Raw genomic sequence first — 7,021 nt, 5'->3', positions numbered from 1 at the left:
AAGGCAAATAGTGATTTGAAATGGAAATCCCAGGGGCTTCCCTGGTGGTCCAGTGGTTAAGACTCCATGCTCCCAATTCAGGGGACCCAGGTTCAATCCCTGGTCAGGGAACTAGAGGCCGCATGACGCAACTAAAAGATCCCGCATGCTGCAACTAAACATCCCACGTGCCACAGCTAAGACCCAGCGTAGCCAAATAAATAAATAAACAAATAAATGAAATGGAAATCCCAAATTTAATGTTAAAAGGGCTGGTTTTTTTTTTTTTTTTTTTTTGAAGAAAGCTGCTTCTTGCATGAAGACTCTTGACAGCCGTGCTCCAAGAAAAGAAGCAGTAAGGACTGTGTTTTCCAGAAAAAGCAACTCTGGGTCTGCCAGTGGGTAACAGGGAGCAAATGAGGGAATGCACAGAGGGGCCAGACTTACTTGTGTATGAGAATCCCCTAGGGCAGTGCTTCTCAAATCATCTATGGCAAAGGACCAGGTGTTTTTGTTGGGGCAGTGTCTTGTTTGTTTTGTAAAATAAAAAATCACATATACTAGAGGTCACATCATGTGAGTCTCCAAACACTCCTCGGTGTACGTCTGGCCTGTGTGCAGATTGTTAGCAAACATGCACAGACTGGCCTGGATGCTCAGAGCACTACCCCGGGGCTTCCCAGAACTGCTTGGGGTACAATTTGGAAGAGACAGGCCCAGTTTCAGCAGAGAGGCAGGAGCCAAAGACAACTGGGTTGTGAATATGAAAGTGGCCTTGTTTGAACACAGTGGACGGTGAGGTCTGAGGAAATGTGCTTACAAAGATTTCAAAACAGGTGCATGAGGTCAACAAAACACTGTTTTGGAAAGATTCATCTGGCAGCACACACAGGACAGTAAGGAACAAAGAGGCTTGAATCACGGGATTGATGTAGACGTTGTTGCAACCAACCAGGTGGGACATGACTAGGATTTGAACCTTGGTGGCAGCTGTGGAACTGGACAGGAGGGAGTGTAGGCCAGAGGGCTAGGATCGACAGCGACTGGCAACAGAGTGGAGAGGGGCCTGGGGGGTGAAGGCAGGGTCAGAGCTGGTCCTTTGATACAGGAGGACGCAGGTATTCCGAGGAACGAAAAGGAAAGGGAGGAAATTCACCTCTGCAGCTTCCATTTGCTCTGGGGAATAGGAAGAAGTCTCCTGGATGTGCCAGGGCTCCCTGGGCCTGGCAGTCGCCTGAGAGCTGACTCTGCTTGCCTTGGCCTCTGGCCCAGCAATCCCTGACCCACTGCCGCCCACAGTGCCACCCACAGTGAGTGACAAAGGGAGATGGTCAGAGGGGGTGGGAGAGAGCTCGTGCCTTTGTGTGTGCCATTTTCCATGCCTGGCATGCCTGCTTTCTCCCACCCGTAGCTCCTCCTCACCTTCTAGGCCCGGCCCAGATGTCACCCCGGGGGCAGAATGACTCACCCTCAGTTATGCTGGGATGGCTCTCCAATTTGTTAGAGCAAAAAAGCCACATCCCAGGACAGCTGCTCACGTCGGGCTGCCCTGCCACATTGCAGCGTCACCATAGGGGTCATATCCAACTTCAGCTTCACCAACCTGTAGCACAATGCCTAATGCAAGTGACCGCACTCAAGACACAACACAAACGGATGAGGGAGACACTGAAGGAAGGACCAAAACAGGCAGGGAGGTCATATGAAATGGGCTCAACAAGCATGGAGGTGAGCGAGAGCCAGAGGTCACATGAGTTTTCTTTCCTCTGCCCTTGATACATGTATGGCAACCATTATTTGAGACTTTAAACTCCCTCAACCCCAAATAATTTAGGGGCTCCTCTCTGAATGAAAAAACAACTGGCAGCCCAGTTAGTTTCAGGGTAGAAACTATACTCTGGATTTAGTCATCAGTACCCAGAGCGGTCTTAACTTTAAAGGCTGTAAGAAGCTGGGCTGAACTATGGAGAACAATACGGAGGTTCCTTAAAAAACTAAAAATAGAACTACCATACGACCCAGCAATCCCACTACTGGACATATACCCTGAGAAAACCATAATTCAAAAAGAGTCATGTACCACAGTGTTCATTGCAGCTCTCTTTACAATAGCCAGGACATGGAAGCAACCTAAGTGTCCATCGACAGATGAATGGATAAAGAAGATGTGGCACATGTATACAATGGAATATTACTCAGCCATAAAAAGAAACGGAACTGAGTTATTTGTAGTGAGGTGGATGGACCTAGAGACTGTCATACAGAGTGAAGTAAGTCAGAAAGAGGAAAACAAATACCGTATGCTAACACATATATATATGGAATATAAAAAAAATGGTTCTGAAGAACCTAGGGGCAGGACAGGAATAAAAATGTAGAGAATGGACTTGAGGACATGGGGAGGGGGAAAGGTAAGCTGGAACGAAGTGAGAGAGTGGCATGGACATATATACACTACCAAATGTAAAATAGATAGCTACTGGGAAACAGCTGCATCGCACAGGGAAATCAGCTCACTGCTTTGTGACCACCTAGAGGGGTGAGATAGGGAGGGTGGGAGGGAGACGCAAGAGGGAGGAGATATGGGGATATATGTATATGTATAGCTGATTCACTTTGTTGTAAAGCAGAAACTAACACACCATTGTAAAGCAATTATACTCCAATAAAGATTAAAAAAAAAAAAAAGCTGGGCTGAGGGTGATCTGACCAGTAAACTGGGGAGTCACCACCTTCAGTCTGAGAACAAGGATCAAAAGAGAAGCTGGGTCACCCTTCAGCTCTACCGGCCCTGAAGTCACTAGTGTGACTACAAAAAGAGGTGGGATTATCACAGATCTGAAGATGGAAGCCCACTTTCAGTGTAGGGTTGCTCATGTCTCAGGGCAGGGAGTAGCCTGGGGTTTATGGTCTGGTCCTTTCTGATGGGTTGGTGCCCTGGTCATAGAGGATGTTACATGCTTTGAATATCACCCCTGACACACCCCTTAGCAGAAGAAATCGTCCCAGGGATTTTCTGATCCAAAGAATCCAGGCTTCTACAGCACAGAGGAAAGGGATTGAGACCCCGGAGGGAAGATACTAGAACAATCAAGTAGGGGAATTTTCAGTTGGAAGCAGGGATTCCTGGATGGGAAACTTTCAGTAGTAAAGCCAGGGCAGTCATGGCAAACTGAGACGGTTGGTCAGCCTAGTTAGAAGGCATCTAAGAGATCACTGCCTTACTCTCTTTCATAAAATGTAGTCCCAGAGAGGGCAAGTGACTCAGCCAAGTTCACGCAGAGGCCAATGGCAGGGCTGAGACAGGAGCCCAGGTCTCCAACTAGCTCTGCAGGCTTTTCCCTCAATGGTGTTTGCTTTCAGCATCTTCTGGACTCTTGCCTTTTTCACTTAGATGACTACAGCCCCTTCCTTGGTACCACCCCAAGCAGAGGATTTTCCAACAGCTGATTACCTGCTAATTGTTAGACAGGAGGGATGTTGATGTGCCCCAGGAGCTCTTTGGCTTGTTCTCTGGCAGCCTGTCTCCTTTGTCTAATTAAAGAAATGCTCTCATCCAAGCCTGGACCAGTGGATCTGCTTCTCTCTCTCCCCCTTGGGCCCCAAACTAGACACAAAGTCTCAAAAGGGATAAAATCCTCTTCCCGTGTCACCCTTAGGACAGCCATGGCAGAGGGCAGAGAGTAAATGCACACACGGGAAAACTCAGCAACCAACGGTGCAGGGCGTCTCCAACCACCTGCAGATGGCACCTTTGGTTTTCATCTCCTCTCATTCCTTGGAGGGCTGAGTGGTTAACTCAGCAAGTGATCCCCCTGCCCAACCCTCCTGGAATCAGTGGTCCGAGAGTGTGAGGCCCTGGCTGAGGCAGTCTGCAGGTGTGTGGCAGTGCGTGCTTCCCAAGGACATAAAATCCAGTGATGGGCAGATAGCTGTACCACCACAGGCTTTCAAAACAAGCGTACAGAAAATGAGCTCCAGGCTGTCTGTTTACAAATGCTGTGCTTTCTTCTTCTCTCTTTTCATGCCTGAATCTGTTCAGGAATGTCACATCCCAGCCTTTCTGGGCTGACCACATGTCACAGTGGCAGCCATGGTAATGCTGCACCGTCTAGAATGTGGTACTTCTGAATGAGTCAGGCAGGAAAGCCAAGTGTAAACCTGCCTCATACTACTTCTTCATGTGACTCCAGGGCTTGGATCATTGGGTGGTGTATTTCAAGATTCTTGAAGACAACATGCAATTTGCTGTCCAGTTTGGTGAGTGACAAAAACAGAGAAGTATGACCACAATAATAATGAGTCAATTTTCATCACTGTTTAGTTTGTAAAATCCTTTCATAGCCATGGTCTGGATTGATTCTTACAATATCTTTGTGAGGAAAGCAAGGCTGATAAAGTTCAGAGAGTGGAAATGCCTCAGATCAGATGACTAGTAAGGGCCAGGCAGGCCTGAGCTATTGGAGGCGTACATGCTTCAGAGCTTTTCCCACTGCACCGTCCAATGTCTGCCTACTCAATCCTCCTCCAGAAGTGGATCTGCTCATTAATCCATTATGTGGACTGGCACACTCACAGGGGCTTTTCTGAAGCACTGAGGTGGAAGTTTGACAATAAAGCAAATGAGGATTTAAATAAGAATTAAATAAAATAAGGTTTGGGAAACGGCAGAGGGTCATGGCTGACAGCCATCACTCTGGAGCTACTGGACCTGGATTCAAGACCAAGTTTTGCCACTTACTAGCTGTATGACCTTGGATATGTCACGTCACCTCTCTGAGTTTCAGTTTCCTCATCTGAAGTATGGATAAAATCAGTACCTGCTACACAGGGCTGTGAGGATTAAATGTGATAATGTATGCAAAATAGCTTAGCACAAAATTGGCACTTGATAAATATTTGCTGACTAATGAACTGAAATGATTGGCAAGGCTGGGATATGAAAAAAGAGCTGGCTGACTTTGAAGCCAGGGCTCTTAACTCTTACGAAATGCTGATGCCCAAACTTGCCAAACACCTCCCACCAGACAATGAGGGTAGCAGGCATTCTTTTTTTTTTTTTTTTTTTTTGCGGTACATGGGCCTCTCACTGTCGTGGCCTCTCCCGTTGCGGAGCACAGGCTCCGGACGCGCAGGCTCTGCGGCCATGGCCCACAGGCCCAGCCGCTCCACGGCATGTGGGATCTTCCCAGACCAGGGCACGAACCCGTGTCCCCTGCATCGGCAGGCGGACTCCCAACCGCTGTGCCACCAGGGAAGCCCTAGGAGGCATTCTTGAAACAGCTGGATGATTCTCCTTAAAGCCCCTTCCAAGGCTCAAACATCCATGCCTCTCTCCTACTTCCTTGGATACGTTACAAAGAACTTCAAAAAGGAGGAGCTTGGGAAGGGAGTGTAACCTCCATACCAGAGATATGTCTTCACACGAGGGAAGAAGTAGACTAGCAAAAATAGTTGGGTAGATCTGGCCTCATTCTACACCCAAGACTGTACGTTTCTGCCTTTGGGACTTAGCATCGTGGTGTGCCAGGGCAGGAAAGGACCACAGATAGATGTTGTTTGGTGAGAACACGGAGGTCCAGAGAGATCAAGCAGCTTGCTCAAGACTGCACAACCATGCTGTGGCAAAGCCAAGACTGGAACCCAAGCTTCCATCCCTAGACTCCCTGCCACCACCTCCCTAAATACACAGGCTTTCAAAATCATTAGGGCACAGAATAGTCCAGCATTAAGCTTTAGAAATCCCAATTGGCCCTCCCGCATTTCTTCTTGAGGACAAAATCACACAGGGGTAAACTGTATTAAAAAGTCTTTTGAGATGACAGAGGTGTTCCCTCAGACAGGAGCTCCGAAGAGAAACAGAGTTGAAATATTGATTTGATCCACAGATCACCTGGGTTCCATGTCTTGTGCAATTTTTATCTTTTTCGGTATTTCAGATGGTGAAGTGTCAGGTTCATGAGCCCAATGTGCTCTAATAAGTGCATTCCAAATGTCTCTGCAACAGTGCCAAAGGAGGGACATGCCTCGTTCAGCCCTCACTGGAGGATTGGAGAAACAGGTTGCTCCAATCCCCACTCAAGTTTATTAGGAGGTACCCTACCCACCCCACCCATGAATTCCAAACAACGGCTTCATTCTCACTGTCCTTCACAACTAGGTCACCGGCCTGGCTGGGGAAGGGTTTCTGGAACCCCAGAATATCAGAGCTCAGAAACACTCAAATGAAACTCCTTGCCTCTCAGCTGAGGGAACTGAAGCTCTGAGAGAAGGGTCATGCTTTGGGCTCAAGGTGAGAGTTTTAGTCATTTGGCCCACAATTTCCTTCCTGCGTGGTGGCCTGAGCAGTTCAGAAACAGAGCATCTAACCAAGAAGCCAGGACTCCAGGGAAGCAAGGAGCAAGAAGAAGCACCCAGCCCTAGGAGCTTCTAGGAGCACTTGGCAGTCCAGAAGGGCTGTCCCCTGACAGCACAGGTATCCCAGTGCAAGCAGCCAGGTGCTTGCATAATGTAAAGCCACGCCTGCTTCCGACACTCACCAAAGAAAAGTAAGCCTTTCCCTTTTCATGTCTCCCTGCATCCCTAAAGCTGGATTTCCTGAACAGATATCACCTGGAAAAGAGACCCCTTCGTTTGTAATAAGAGATGTGTATGTTACATGCAAGGAAAGACAATCCCAAGTTTCAAAGCCAAGTCGCATTACTAAGGAATTTCCTCCTTTTCAGGTAATTTAATTAAAATAGTAGGCATGGTTCTCTGGGAACATACAGTTCTGGAATTGAATAATCTATCGATTAGGTCTAGAAAGCTTGCTTGTACTGAGTCATTCGCTTTTGTTGGGATTTGAGCTTGGGGTTGGGGGTTTTCTTTTACATTTGTTTTGGTTTTGGTTGCTGGGGGTGGGGTCTTTCTCAAATGTAATCCTTGGAAAAAACTGATTAAGCCCAAACAAAATAACAACAACCCCTCTAAAAAATAAATACTTGGTAATGGGTAAGAACCACAGAACAAATGTTGATTCCTAAAGTCATCTTTGAGACCT

General features: G+C 47.4%; 1 long non-coding RNA gene across 1 annotated transcript; it reads right to left on the bottom strand.

Moving 5' to 3' along the window:
* Window positions 1–306: 306 nt before the first annotated feature.
* Window positions 307–3,481, bottom strand: LOC125964015 (uncharacterized). Its single transcript, XR_007476508.1, has 3 exons — window positions 3,434–3,481; window positions 1,448–1,582; window positions 307–371 (listed from the first exon to the last, which is right to left on the bottom strand). It is a non-coding gene; the product is annotated as an uncharacterized LOC125964015 (long non-coding RNA).
* Between the last annotated feature and the right edge of the window lie 3,540 nt (window positions 3,482–7,021).

Source organism: Orcinus orca, chromosome 3 (genome assembly GCF_937001465.1).
Source record: "Orcinus orca chromosome 3, mOrcOrc1.1, whole genome shotgun sequence".
NCBI classification, from domain to species: Eukaryota; Metazoa; Chordata; class Mammalia; order Artiodactyla; family Delphinidae; genus Orcinus; species Orcinus orca.
Note: the sequence above shows the minus strand (reverse complement) of the source record. Positions and strands in the feature narration are given on the sequence as shown.